General features: G+C 33.4%; 1 protein-coding gene across 1 annotated transcript in view; it reads left to right on the top strand.

Annotated features, from left to right (window-relative positions):
- LOC143640502 (roundabout homolog 2-like) overlaps positions 1-15,094 on the top strand; it is a 131,509-nt gene that overhangs the window by 77,147 nt on the left and 39,268 nt on the right. The gene's annotated exons all lie outside the window — the stretch shown is intronic.

Raw genomic sequence — 15,094 nt, 5'->3', positions numbered from 1 at the left:
ATGAAGAACTGGCATTGGTTTTCATATTTTCTAAATATAAAAATATGAGGTAATGGTGAAAAATAGGGATGTCAGCGTTCGTCCAATTAAAAACATTGAATTTGTGTTAATTCCATTAGGAAATTTACCAACTCCCTATTCCCTATTATAATGATGCCTGCTTAACATTGTCAACTGCTTCTTTGAATTCAGCTTAACCAAGGCTGTTAAGAGAACAGCCATGGCTTCTAATGTTCTCAACCACTTGCCTGATTATAGCTCATGAGAAGACAAAGCTACTTTTATGATCTCTTGAATTCCTCATGGAAAAATAGTTTATGATTACCATTATGCTCACATCACAGGCTGGAGGAGTTCATGAGCTAATGGAAAGGGAAAATAGTTTCAAACTTATTGTTTATGGATCTGAGTTATCATTATTGGCTATTATCAATCAGATCAGTATTAAGATTTATTTATAATTTTTCATTTGGCCCATGGGTACTTGAAATTTTCTTTAAATTTTATATTGACATAATCGTAGGTGTGCAGGGAGTGAAAATAAAATAGCTCTAGTTGAATTTTAAATCTCCAGATACTACAGTGTTTCTATTTTCCTTGTTTCTCTGGTTCAACGAAAATGAATTGCACAAACACACCAAGATCTTTCTGATGACTTCATCTTCATTTACTATCCAGTTGCTCTGATTTTGAATATGCGGGTCAGGATAGAAGAATGCATCATTTAACTCTTGAGCTTTATTCCTGACTTTTGTTTCCATCTCTTTTTAGAGTAACCGAGAGGAGACATACAAAGCTGCTCTGAAGGATCCTCATGTCCCAACTCATGAACGTGATGACACTAAACAGTGCAATGAACAATTTCTTTTATTTATGTACTATTAAAAGAACTGTAAATGCAATGTAAAGACACACAGCCACACATATCCCACAGATATTTTACTTGTGTTCTTCTCTTAAGTACACCATCCACCTTAACTCTTTCTTGTATATAAAAAAAAAGAAAGAAAACAAAACTTGCCCTCCAGGAAGAAAAGGATTTTTCTCTGTATATAATTTCTTTTGTGCATTGCTATGCAAGCTCACTCTTTTTAGCTCTGTTCCTATTATTGTCTGTTCTTATTGGTTTGTTTTACTATATGTGAATTAATAGGCTGTGGTTCCATATATTAACTTTTAATTGTGTAATTTTTTTTTTTGTCAGAACAGAAATTAGAAGTTTATTAAAGGACAGCAGAAAAGACTTCTCCCGGAGGAAGAAGGGGACCCAAAAGGTGGAATCCGTGGAAGTGCAGTTGTTTCCCCTTTTTATAGTTCTTTCAGTGATGGTTTGTAGGTTGGAGGTCTAAAGGTGGGCTTAATTATCACCTTTTGGGATGGGCTATCTCCAAGTCTGTTGGGGCTGTTTTCCCAGGCTCCATTAACATTTCCTTGAGGTGGACTTTGGCCTAGGGCCTTTTCAGGACTTCATTAACATTCCATGAGTTGTCCTGCGTTTTCCCTGAGTCATTCCCAGCATGGCCTCCATTTTAGATTTCACTCGATATTAGATTTACCTAACTACACTGACTACCTAACTTTTAATCTGGCTTCATTCCCCCTTCTAATTTGGGAACTCCTTACTGCTGTAAGGAAGGGGGGCGAAGAAAATCTTTCTGGCTTCTTCAGGCTGAAAAGGGATGGTGTGGGGCAAGCAGTTTGGAGTCCCCCTTTAAAATTTGGGTCTATTGAGTGGGTCCATGATAGAAGTCTGATTGAGAAGTAATTGGCTGAAGGGCCATTTGAGTGATGGGTGGTCTATAAGAGAAAAAAGAATTCATTAGTACTGGAACCAGACTGATGCAGCAATAAATCTCATAGCACAGGAATATGCCAATGAGTATGATGGCAAAGACAAAGACTAACAATGTTTTCCACCAGGAAGTACCAAGAACCAGGAGCTAAGATTGCTGAGAACATGGATTTTATCTGAGTATGTAAATCTTTAAGGATATTTGTCACATTGCCAGAATTGTCAGGGATGTAAACACAACATTAAGATACAGTTTAATGTCATCTGACTTGCAAAATCCTTTTACTAGTATGACCTCTGTGTCTAATAGAGAAATCTTTAATTCTGTTACTTAGGGCTGGATAACCATACTAGCAAACACCAGGCCTACCTGTGTAGGTTAGAAATAAAGGCCTTGAACTAAGAACTACTTTGGCAGTTCCTTTTGATAGTTATCAGGCATTCATGTCTGAGAATCTCTTTTGAAGAATCCAGTTTACTTATTTATGGAAGTTACATTTAAGTATTATTTTATTTAAAATGCCCAGGAATAGCTGTGTTTTGGCTTTGACTGTCTTTGCTAAGTGTTTAAGATGAAGCAAGTCAAACTGACTTTTGTTTCTATCTATTGTTAACAGTCAGCCAAGTTTCCTTGGGAGTCCTCGGGAACTTACAGCAGCTTCTCAGATCTGCTAGTGCCATTTGCGCTAGGATGGGTCCAGGCCTTGCTTGACCATGTGGCTTCCCTCAGAAGCATCAGGAATGTCTTCCTTTTCTGATGACCCTCCTCTTCACAGCAAATGCACTGACTGGCTTTCTGTCCTCCACTGGTCTCATTAATCTCCCTGATCAGGAGGTTATGTGGCCTAGAGTTGCAAAGCTCTTTGGAAAAGTCCCCTATCCCCTGACTCAGACTGACTCAGAGGGCAAGAGTCAAATTTTTAATTTTAAAACTTAATCTTAAACATTTAGCAAATAAGTTTTAACAGCCTTATATTAAGAGCACTGGGCTTTAATGTCTATCTCTCTATCCTGTAGGTGATAACTCCTTATCTTAAATTAACCCAGGTTGTGAGTTCTTAAAGCAGTACCTCTGCAAAACAGGCAATCTTTAGACCATTTATAAGAAAACTACAAAATAAAATTATCAAGAGTAAAAACATATTTAGTTCATATAATAGCTACCTTGAATTTTGGTGGAGTTATACATTATATCCCCTGTTTGAGATCCTGGTAATCATGACAAAAACTAACTTTTAATGTACTGAAATCTAGCCTATTTCTTTTATAGTCACTTTCACATGCAGTGAGATGGGACATAGAGCCTTATCTCAAGTAAGGGGCTCTTCAAGAATTTTACTATAGCTCTGAAGCTGATCTTTGCTTTTTAGACATCATTTTATAAAGCCTACATAAATTGTTGTAAACTTGAGCAAACACAACATAATATCACATCTAAAACATGAATTAAAGAAAGGCTGAAAGCTTCTAACATTTTGTAGAAAAGTAGCAAAGTACTTTTGTGTTTTACAATAAAACCTTTACATAGATTAAGCCCTCATTAACTTAAAAATACACTTAAGTTGTATCTCAGTGTAAAAAGGTAACATAGAACTGTACATATCTTATTGATAACAAGCCCAGTTATAGAACACAAATGATTTAATTATATCGCCAACATGTCTTTTTTTAAGCCTAAAATTACCATCATATAGACTCTTATCCAGAAACACATTTTTCCTCTATGAAATCCATACCTAGAACTTTCTAGTTTCTTTTTTATCTGTTAACCTCCTTCTGTTCATATTTTGAAACAATACTTGTAAATTTTGAATTTAATCAGATTATTTTATAGACATCAACATTTTTAGGTTTTATTTTTGAACACCTAGAAAAACTTATAAGCTTAATTTTAAAGACATCTTTACTTTTATCTGTTTACCCAATTTAAATTGAACCATTTGAATCATGTGAGTCAAAGAAATTTGGATCCATTTTTAAAATTTTTCATGAGCACTCCTCATCTGCCAATTGTTATATCACTGCATGATATATGAACATACACACATACAGACATACTGACATACAACACGTAACACAAGTGTAACACAACACAATATTAAAGGCCTTGTTGCTTTCTTAATTGTGTAACTTTTATGTTTAAATTTTGCACTGCAATTTTATTTGGTGATAAGCACAAATCTTTACTCCTTATGACATGAAGAAAAGATTGAATGTGAAGGGGGTTTCTGTACTGTAAGCTAGGTTGGATAATGCTGGTGTAACTCATTCTGTTAGATGGTTTTCAGCTGGGGTGTAGAAATAGAAAGATGCAAAGGAACAATGGTGTTGGCAAAGTCTGAACATCAGAAAACGAGTCTGTTTTTAAGAGAAGAAAGATGGATTTTGCTATTGACAAAAGCAAGGGGTCAAAAGAAGGAATTTTAAGTCTTTAGGCTGAATATGCATTAAAATATGCAGATAGCAAAGATGTACTAAACTTGCTTTAAAAAAAGATAATTAAAGTTTTATTTAGAATCAACTTTACTTGTCATTGTAATTGACCCATCTGAGAATGGCGACAAGCAAAAGGAAATTAAGGTGTTTCACAAGAGCTGTATTTATATTATAGCTTTTTAAAACAGCATTTTCTGAATTACCATAATTAATCTCTCCAACTCATTAAGTAAGAATATAACATGAAGTTCCCCAAGGAAACAAACAAAATGAACTCGCGACTATCTAGCAAGTAAAGAAGCAATTTATTATTAGGACATGCTCAGGCTGCTTCCAAACATGAAATCTATTGCAATATCTTGTTTTGTCTTTCTAATACATGTACAGTACACACTAGAGGATAAAACTGAATCACTTAAATTCATGATTGAAAAAATGCAGTCTATATACAACTTTGTGTTTCATTTAACTAAGATATAAAGTTGATTTCACCAAAGGTAGAGCCAAATTGCAAGTGCTTAAAAAGCAGTGCTCAGAGTATGTTCAGTTCACCATCCATAAGTTTATTGGAATAAATATTTGATGATACATTCTCGGAAATTGGCTACCAACTAAAATCTGTTTGACCCATTTTGAATGAGTAAATTGAAAAGAAAAAATTAAAAAGGAGAAAAAAAATGCATGTTTATACACTTTTTAAATAAAACCAAACCTTGTAAGTGGACACTAATAACAGTGTCCTCCCTCATTTGTTTTCACGACTTTGAGAACAAGAAGTTGAACATCAGCTACGTATGCTCAAAATAAATGTGACTTTGAAATATATGTTAGCTACTGTACATGTATAGTCAATCAGTCAAGTAGAAGATAACCTTCCTGAAATTCCCACTTGTGACATTTTCCCATGTGCTACCTACGCAATCTTAAATTCTAGCTCTGACTATATTTTCTTATGTTTTTCCTACGATATATTCAGTACTTCAAAACTATTCGATGTAACAATCAGGATCAGTTTTCAAGTAGGAGACCCTTTAATAGGTCTCATACTCTGCATTATTGGCTCAGTCACCGGTTCATATCCTGTTGTCATAGCAAAGGGATGACATAGTTCAATGGCTCCATCTTTTGAATTCCCTGAGACTGCATCAGCACAGGCAAGCCTAGAATGTGATGTTATTTATGGACCCCAACATCTTCTCGGTGTCGTGTGTAGTTCATTTCTTCACTGAAGAGAAAAGGAATTCTGAGACACACTTATTAAACACTTTATCAGCTTTCTACCATCAGTGCCTGGATTTTCATGCAGTTTGATTTCTCTGGGATAAAGAGACTGGGAGAGGAGAAAAAGCTTTTGCAAAAAAATGAATACATAATAATTCACAACTCTAAGATGTGAGGAATTTATTTTTTATTTGTGAAGCTCCTTAATTCACCTCCTTTATTTCAAAACAAATATCTAAGAAGTTATATTCATTTGTATTTCATCTTTTTGCTCCTCAATCACTGAATTTAGTCTAAAATTTTATCACATAGATTATACAGATTCTTGACTCCTGGTAACTGGCATTTGTAGGCAATTAATAAACCAAGACTTAAAAAAATATGTCTTTATGTAGATGACATGTAGAATAATTGGAACATAGCATCATACCTTCCTGATTGTCTTGAGTACACAAAAAATTAACTGTTAGGTAATGCAATACAAACCCTGTGGTTACTTGGAATGTTCTTTTAGAATAATCCATGTTGCCCATTAAACTTAGTTTTAAATAAATTTGTCCAAAAAATCTTCCACCCAATATGGTCATCCTTTTATAGAGCAAAATAACATGCTATGGCTATATAAATTCAGGAACACTCTTAAAAATCAGAAATCTTCATCAACATGATACACGTATAAAGCTACCAGTCAGTACAAGCCAGAATGTCAACAGAATAACACAAATCTAAGAGAAACTTCATAGATTTTTATTGTGTAGCTGATTGAATGAATGCGATTAGGAATTCACTGAGCTAACTCTGCTAACCAGAGCCTACATAAACCATCAGAAGGAAAAGTGGGTGGGAGAGAATGTAACTTACTTTGCACTTACAGGCAACACTGCTGTGAAGTCAAGACAGACACAAGTACTGCTTCATTTATAACGGGTAAAGTCTCTTTAGAGAAAATAACCATGTCAGTGCCCAAACTCAGGTATGCCAGTGTATGCCAGGGAGTCAACCCACCCTCCTCTAAATCTTTTCCATGCCATTTTTTAAAAAGTTAGGATAGTACAGGGGCATGAAAATAATTGATCCCTTCAGAGGATTTGCATCCAATTCAAGAGAGAATATAGGAAAACAAGGACCAGCATGTTAAGTTATCATACAACCAAAGGGAAGTAAAACCATTACAAGTTTACTTGCTTTGAATAGCAGATTTAATGGTGTTCTATGTCATGGTTTAATGCTCTGGGTATTTAAATATATTTTCAATTGAATTTGAGTTGAAAGTTTGTATGTGCTTTGGTGGAACACTTCCTAATTTCTACTCAATAAAAATATGTAACTGTCCATTGACAATAAAACAATAATGATGCCAATGAGCTCCAAACAGGGGATTATCTCCACTGGAAAGCAATTGTGTGTCAGTATTAAAGATATGCAGAACCATAGTATTCACTAATGTTAGTTTTTTCATCTGCTTCTGTATACTGTGTTTATAGAGTTACATGACAAGAATTGGTGTAAAGCTACATGTCTTTCCACATTATCTTAGAGGTGAAGTTACTTTTATTTTCCTTCTTTATAATGTGTAAATCAAATGAAGCACCATGCATTTCTTTAAATGACATGCAATTTACTAATTCTTTTTAATTCCATGATTTTAAAATCATTTATTGTGACTTTAAAAGTGTTGCAAGATAAGGGATTCTGTGGCCGTGGGTAGACTTTTTATACTTTGTTTTATAGATGCATTTTTTTAAAAAAACTGTAGTTTTTTTAAGTCACCAAAAAGCATCCAAAAATCTTAATGTGTTTCATTTGATGTTAGATTGGCAAAGAAATTGGCATAAAATTGGTTAATAGTATTGTCAAACAATTGTGTATTGTGTACTCACTGGGAAAAAATAAAATATATTCACATTTCAAATTTGTAAAAAAGCCATTTAATGTAAAACAAACTTGCTTGTAGAAAAACCAAAAAAATAGACTATTTTGTCACTTTTAGGTCTTCATATTAATATTTTGTAGCAAAATGAATAATCTTGTCTTCTAATTCAGGTACGGGTTGAAAAGTCACAGCTAGGAATTGGCATTGACCTATAAAAGTCATTAAAATACAATGATTGAGACCATGACCTGTAGTTGGAATTTCACAGCTCATTCTATCAGCACTGTTTTCCAGATCTGAAGCCTCCACCACACCATAATGACCTTTAGATAGTTAAAATTACCACAAACATTTCTCAACAGAATTACTTTAATGAATTATTTTAAGTGTAAGTAAATATGAAAATTACAAGCAAGTACATAGTTCTTAATTGCTTTAGAATAGTTAATTATAATTGTTTGAGATGTTGGATATTGAACAATTACCTCTGGGGCAGACGGGTACAAAAGAATAATATTTTATCTTATTGTACTTCATAAATACTTCATCATTCTTCATGGTAAACTATAACTGTAGGATATAATTCTCCAAAAGTAGTTTCTGAGTTTTTAAAAATAATTATCTCAGTAACTGTAAAAAGCAAATGGTAAAAGAGAAAAGATACATTTATTCATTTAAAAATAGCTTTAAAAACACATGGTAAATGGACAATACGTTTTAGAGATCTATTTAACATAGATGCATCATAAAATGCTCTTAGAGTAATTACAAATAATGTTGCCTTAATATAATATAGTGGTGATACATACTATGTGGGGGTTAAAGATGAGACCTACCTGTTATCAATATGATGAAAAACAGACCAATTACAAAGCAAACATTGCTTTATTGAATTTTGTTGTATTGTAGAAACACCTACACATGGCAAAAATACAAAATTATCACAAAGGTTATTTTAAAAAACGCACTATTTTATCTTGATTACTGTAGATATTAGCAAAGGAAAAATATATATTTTAATATTGCAGAAAAGCATTTATATAAAAATATTATTTAGAATCTTTAATTGGTGAAAATAAATTCTCTCTCTCCCATGGAAGACAGCAGGTCACTATAACTGCCCTTAGACCATAGTACCATAGTACTCTTTCCAAAAAAAAAATAATGATAATACCTGGACAGATACAGGATTTATAGCACACATTTATTTAAAACAATTTTCAGACATTCTTTTTCTAGACCCATTTTTCAATAATTTGTTTCTGTCAAATATAGTTCTTGTTTTTATTCTTTTTGCAAGCAAGCACTGAGACACAGTGCTTAGAATTAAATATTCAGAGTGCTTTAAAAGGAAATAATTCTTGTCTTGAGAAATAGATTAATATCTTTTATGAAATCTTGCCCTGATTTTTAAGAAAGTATTGTTTTGAGTAATGTTTTTATGTTAATGGGAAAGACCCAAAAACCAAAGTTTTCAAATACATTTCATACAGTAAATTCTGTGTTAGCATCATTTGTATCTCAAACTCCCATCAAATTACCCTTGTTTTATTCTTTCTCAAAAATAGTATGTGGGGTATTAAAAGTTATTTTAAAAACTAAGAAGAGGCTAAAGAACTGGAAGCTCGAGGTTTGAATATATGTAGAGTTTTCATCACTGCCTGACTTATTTATACATCTTCTGTGACATAAAACCCTTTGTCCTGGGACACCTCATGGGATTAATACTCTTCCAGGATCTGTAGTACCTATTCTGCCATTAGACTCTTTAGTGACCCCAAAGGTATTTTATGCCATACCTTGCTGCATATTTTTTTTAACCAATTTAACTCTTGGGAAAGAATCATGCAAATCCCAGGAACTCTGTGAAGGTGATGAGAAAAGTGAGTTATTAAATCATTGAATTATGTTTCAAGAACTTAATTGAGATCAGTACTCTGCACTTTCTCAACAGGTATGAGTGCATCATGTTCCTCAGCATTTCCACAATTCTGTGCTGTGAACACTTGAAATCATTAGGCTAAAACTAAAGCATAAAAATAGACTCATTATCTTTCCCCACCCCCAGTTCATATCTACTACCTCCCACAAAAGAATAATTATTATTTTTTAAGACTATTGCTTGATTATCACTAGGCTCTACATAAAGTGGAGTTTTGCTAAAATTAATAATGAATAACATGAAATTTAAGGGAAAAAGACTTATCTCAGTAAGATAATAATAGAACTAAGTCCCAGTAGAATTTTAAATATAGCTAACTAGAAACTACAAAAATCAGAATACTCAGAAATTTATAAATATAGATGCTCAGAAGTGAAAATGAAGGGTTACCATTAAACGAACTTTCACTGGCAGTGAGTACAAAGATGCTAATATTATCATAGAAATGAAAGTGGAATAGAGAATATAAAGATTTAAATTTGCTTGATTAATTTTGAATGATGGTAGATTGGTGCAATCAATAAATTTAAATATCCTAACAGGGTGATTTAAAAACAATTACCAATGGGTAATGATTCTACTAAAAGATGAAATAGGCAAATGGAAGCAGCCTGGGTGTTGGGGGGGAAGACACATAAGGCTAATATTCAACTTAAGAAAAAGGAGTAATATTTTCAGTAATATGCAACCCTTTCTTATGCAAGTAACCATTTACCAAGAATTAAATTAATCAGTAATAGAGATGTTATTTTTTAAATATTTAAAAATATGATGTTATTTTTTAAATGTATAAGAGAAATCCTTATATATGAATGGCAACAAAGTATTAAAAAATAAGTGTGTTCAATATCAGATAACTCCTACTAAAACTATTTCAATATTATATTACAAGTTAAAAATTGGGCTGGGAATATAACTAGGGCTTGCCTAGTGTTTGTTGAGACTGCCAAACCTAATTCATATAAGGTCCCAGCATGAGCTCGCATTCAGTTATCATTAACATCTTTAACCTATTCTTCAATTTCTTTAATGAATAAATTTAACTTCTTTCCTCAGAATATAGAACAATTGTACTTTCCTTCTTGATCATTGTATATATGCAATATAAAATATGATGTTAAAGTATCCTATCAAGTCATAAACGTTATCACATTGCTTTTAGGTCAGAATCATAACTAATGGAATGATGTTAGAAAGGTATTGAAGAAACAGGTCTTGATTTATATTTTTCCCATAAATTCTTCATGAAAACAGATTTCACATACCAATAAAGTAATTCTGAGGCTGCATAAATTACTAAATTACTGGTTAAGTTAAAAAAAAAAAGTGACAGAGCTATTTGTGCCTTAGTGGCTAATGTCAGTGCCTAATAAATTTGTTATAAAATGTTACAGGATTAAAATAAAGATCATCACTTAGGATTGGATTAACAATAAAAAAGCAGGAGCCTTTTCCTAAAGCTCTATGTGAACAATGGCACTTGAAAATGAAACACTGGCAATTTGACCATCTCCTGTGGGAAAAAGGAGGAAGGAAACAGCTGTGTCTTTGTAAGCAATCACACTGGAGAAGGCAGGCTTCTTCCTGGGGCATTAACAACATCTCAACAGGAATCAGAGATTTTTGTCAAGAGCCACAATTTACACAATAATTACACTCATTGGAGCAAATACTGATCCCAAATTGCCTACTACTTCTTGTTAGTTCCCCAAATCAAATGTTTTGTTCATGTCCCCAAGTTGTTTAAAAGGATTAGTTTATTAGTGTATTTGTTTAATAAATAGTAGCTTTTATGTGTGTGTGTGTGTGTGTGTGTGTGTGTGTGTTTTATCTTTCCAAGCAATCAATTCATAGCCCTGACATCATTTTCCTTTCTATTCATGTACAAAAAAAATTTAAATGTGATTTTGTTGTTGTTGTTGTTTGGTTTGGGGTTTTTTTCAGGAGGGTACTGGGGATTGAACTCAGGGGTATTTGACCACTGACCCACATTTGCAGCCCTATTTTGTATTTTATTTGGAGAGCAGGTCTCACTGTGTTGCTTATGACCTTGCTAAGTTGCTGAGTCTGGCTTTGATCTAGCGATCCTCCTGCCTCAGCCTCCTGAGACTCTGGGATTACAGGCATTTACCACTGTGCCTGACTCACTCATTTTTTATCTGCCTGAAATATAACCTTCTCATGTTTTTAAAATAGGAATCTGGATTCATTATTATCTGTAATGGGTAGCCAATATTCTAAATGCTCTCTGTAAAACCATTCATACACAAAAGCAGCTGTCATGTACATAGTGTCTGTATATACATGGGTCTGTATTTGAGCTTTTGAATGTGACCTGTTGGTTTATTTCCTTTTGTATGATTGTATACTTTGATAAATTTATAGCATAGCTATTCTTTAATAAATAGTATGTATCACTTAAAATTGTAACTAACAAACTGTAAAGTGTAATTACAAACTTTCTTCAAAAGAAACACATAAGCAAAATAAAAAACTACAGTCATTGAGGAGTAAAGGAAGGCAAGATAGCAGTCAGTGAACAGAAAACGGGAATCAGTAGACATTAGGCCTCAAATTAAAAGCTTATTAATTCTCAAAGTGAAACTGTTGTTCGAATTCGGAGCCTCATCTCCAGAAGCCTGACCAAATGTGACATTCAGACAGCTGTTTTAACCCATTTTTAATCTGTTTAAGATACTAGCTTCAATTACCAATGGAAAACTGGATCATTAGCAATAAACCCTGAAGAATTAGACATCATAACATAGAAACTTTCAATGGGGCCAGGATGCCCTGGTATCACAAGTGACAGGTGGACTATGTAGAGCATGTCACCCTCACCCTCTCTGGCTTGGTTGTAGACCTGAGATAAGAAAGGGGGTGAATGAAGACTTTGACAAAAGAAACTAAATCACTCTAAAAATGTAAATAACCAAAGAGCTACTTTCAATGTGGCACATTTTTGCCTACACACTGTTATCTCCAGACAACATTTAGAAAATGTATCCCTTTCTGTCTTCTGCTAATAGTGTAATAGTGCTTTAGCCTAGATTTTCATAAGAATTCTGGAGAATTCGAGAAAGACCAATTAATCAATGCCAGAGTGGATAATGATTTATGACCAGAGTGAAAATAGGACTGCAAACCTTTCAATGTGGTTCCTTCTCTCCATTGACCAGACTTTTCTTTTTTTTGTCTTTTTCTTGGAATCACTTCAAACATCTTGCTGGCAAAGAGGGTGTATTTTTTGAGATAGCAAAGTTGTTTATTGAGCCGCAGTGTTCAATCAGCATCAGTAACTCCTGCAGTCCAAGGAAAATTGGAAAGAAAAAGCTTAGTGTAAATCTTCGAATATGGAGTAACCCATTAGCTGGTTCAGCCAGTCACAGAATGGGGCTTGAAATGTGAACATATCATATACAGGGTTATGTTGTGGCTGTCTGTTGTAAAATATATGGGATAGTCTCTACCTATCAAAGCATTTTCATTTTTCTGCCACATGGGCACACAGATATTTTGACAGTATTGCTGGCATAGCACACCCAACCAAAATAAAAGATCTATATTATTTTTCTGCTTTCCACTTTTGTCTTCAAGCTATTTCGTTCAAATATTCATTCAGTTTTATCATGTTTTTTTTTCCTGAATCATAAAATGCTTAACAATACCATATCATTGATGTATTCCATAGAACAAGACAGTATCTTATTTCTTCTGTGAGTGATTATGGACGAGTACCTTATATTGCAGAGATTAATGGTACTGTTTTAGGAAGAGCTGCTGTAGGATGGTGAAATGAACAGTAATAAAGTTGGCAGACTGAAGGCTGCTCTGTGTGTCTAATGTCTGAAAAAGAAGTCTGCTTTTATGCAAATACACATTGGCTGTGAAGCTTGTAATTCTGGAATCCAAACATCTAGCATGTGTCCTCTGTATGACCCAATATAAATTGAAAGACAGAATGTAGACAATGGGTGGAGAGTGCAAGATTGAGAAGGAAAATATTAATTATATTAGTGGTTATTTGTTAAAGGTCACTGCCTATTAAAGAAAGAAACTCAGGAATGGAACTTCTGCTAAATGCTCAATTATGATCTTAGCAATGAAAAAAGAGAGAACAATTGTTATTATTTTCTTTCTAACCATAATAAGGGTTAAATAATATCTAACACTGCCTTTGGTGCTTGGTAAACAGATGATTTCATTGTATCGTGCTGTTGTGAATACTAACACTGCTCCTTTTGTTAGAAAAGATAACAAAAAAAAAAACAGGAGAGAGTGCCTGATAGAGCTGTCTGCAGCAATCTGAGTGTTGAGACCCAAGGATTACTCGGAACCATATGGAAAATGTTTCTGAGTCGCCAATGAAAATTTGAGAAGAAATGGGAACACTTTTATATTATTGTCCTGGATGTGTATTGTTTTTGTCTCCTTCTAGAATTTCCTTTATCTTTTCATAACTTCCTCAATACTGGCCATGAGTACATCTCCCAGCCATGTTGATCCAATTGTGAGAATCGGACCAAAACTGGTTAAAAAAAAATTATTTTCTGATTCCTGGCTGAGTTCAATGATCCAGGAAGCTTGGGAACAGGATTGCACCAAATTAATCTAAGAAAGTACATCTCTAGGATTTGAAATCTTAACATGAAACACACAGAAACAGTTAAAATTCATGCGTTCCACCATACAGAAGAAATCTATATAACATTATATGTTGATAAGATGATGATAATAAGCAAATGGAAGCTCAATCCATACATAGAGTCCTATGGTCCTTCAAACCCTGAATCAAGGTGTTTGCCAGACTTAACTATACCCCAGTCTTTCCTATGTGTTGGATATTCACTAATTTCTTGTATTCCTTAAGTTATTCTGTCTTGTTAAATTGATTCAGATTGGCATTTGTCACTTAACAATAAGAATCTTGACTAATATCATTTATGAAATTAATGATTTTCAGGTAAGCTGTAAAAAAAATCATCATCATGTATTAACTATGGTATAAACAAAAACTAAAAGTACAAGATTTAAGTCTGGAATTGACCCAAATGTATTTTTTCTTAATGAGATCATTTACATAAAACACATTTAAAAGGTTAAGTAATCCTGAGAATATTCAATAGTTAAGTATGGAACAGATAAACAAAGAGAGACAATTCAATCTGTTATATGTGATTATGTCAGATAGAAAATATTTAACCATTACTCTTTTTATTCTAGTTCACCAAATTTTTTTTTAGGTTTCCTAAATACAAATGAGTACAAATTTTGCTGGATGAGCACTAATTAAAAAATAAACATGACAAATTTAAATTGGACATATTTGAATTGTTTATCTCTTTGCAGAGCAAATTCTAAGACTTCCCCCACCTCCTTATTCATGTTTGTTTATAGAGTAGCTACCATCCAGCAAGTATTGCAGATGGAACTAAAAATCTAATGGAAGAAAGAAGTAGTGAATTCAAACAGCACAGAATACAGTCATAAATTGCTAGCATAAGTTATGCACTAATTCTAGAACTTTCTGTGAGCACAATGGACAATGATTTATCTATTTTATGACCTGTCCTGTTCAATACCACAACCAATGGAATTATGTGGCCAATGAAAAAGGACTGAACATTTTATTTTAAATAATTTACATTTAATTAACCACATGTAACTAGTGGATACTGTATGGATACACATGTACAGCATGTTACTTCATTTACAGTCCTAATGTGGCACAGGCCCTCACAAGTAGGAGGTATGTAGCAAATGTTGATTGCTTTGATTAGGTTGTTTATGATCATAGCAACTGCTACACAGAGATCTGCTATAATGAAGG

The sequence above is a fragment of the Callospermophilus lateralis genome, unplaced genomic scaffold (genome assembly GCF_048772815.1).
Source record: "Callospermophilus lateralis isolate mCalLat2 unplaced genomic scaffold, mCalLat2.hap1 Scaffold_314, whole genome shotgun sequence".
Lineage (NCBI taxonomy): Eukaryota > Metazoa > Chordata > Mammalia > Rodentia > Sciuridae > Callospermophilus > Callospermophilus lateralis.
The sequence above is the reverse complement of the archived record's forward strand: the minus strand, read 5'-3'. Positions and strand labels throughout refer to the sequence as shown.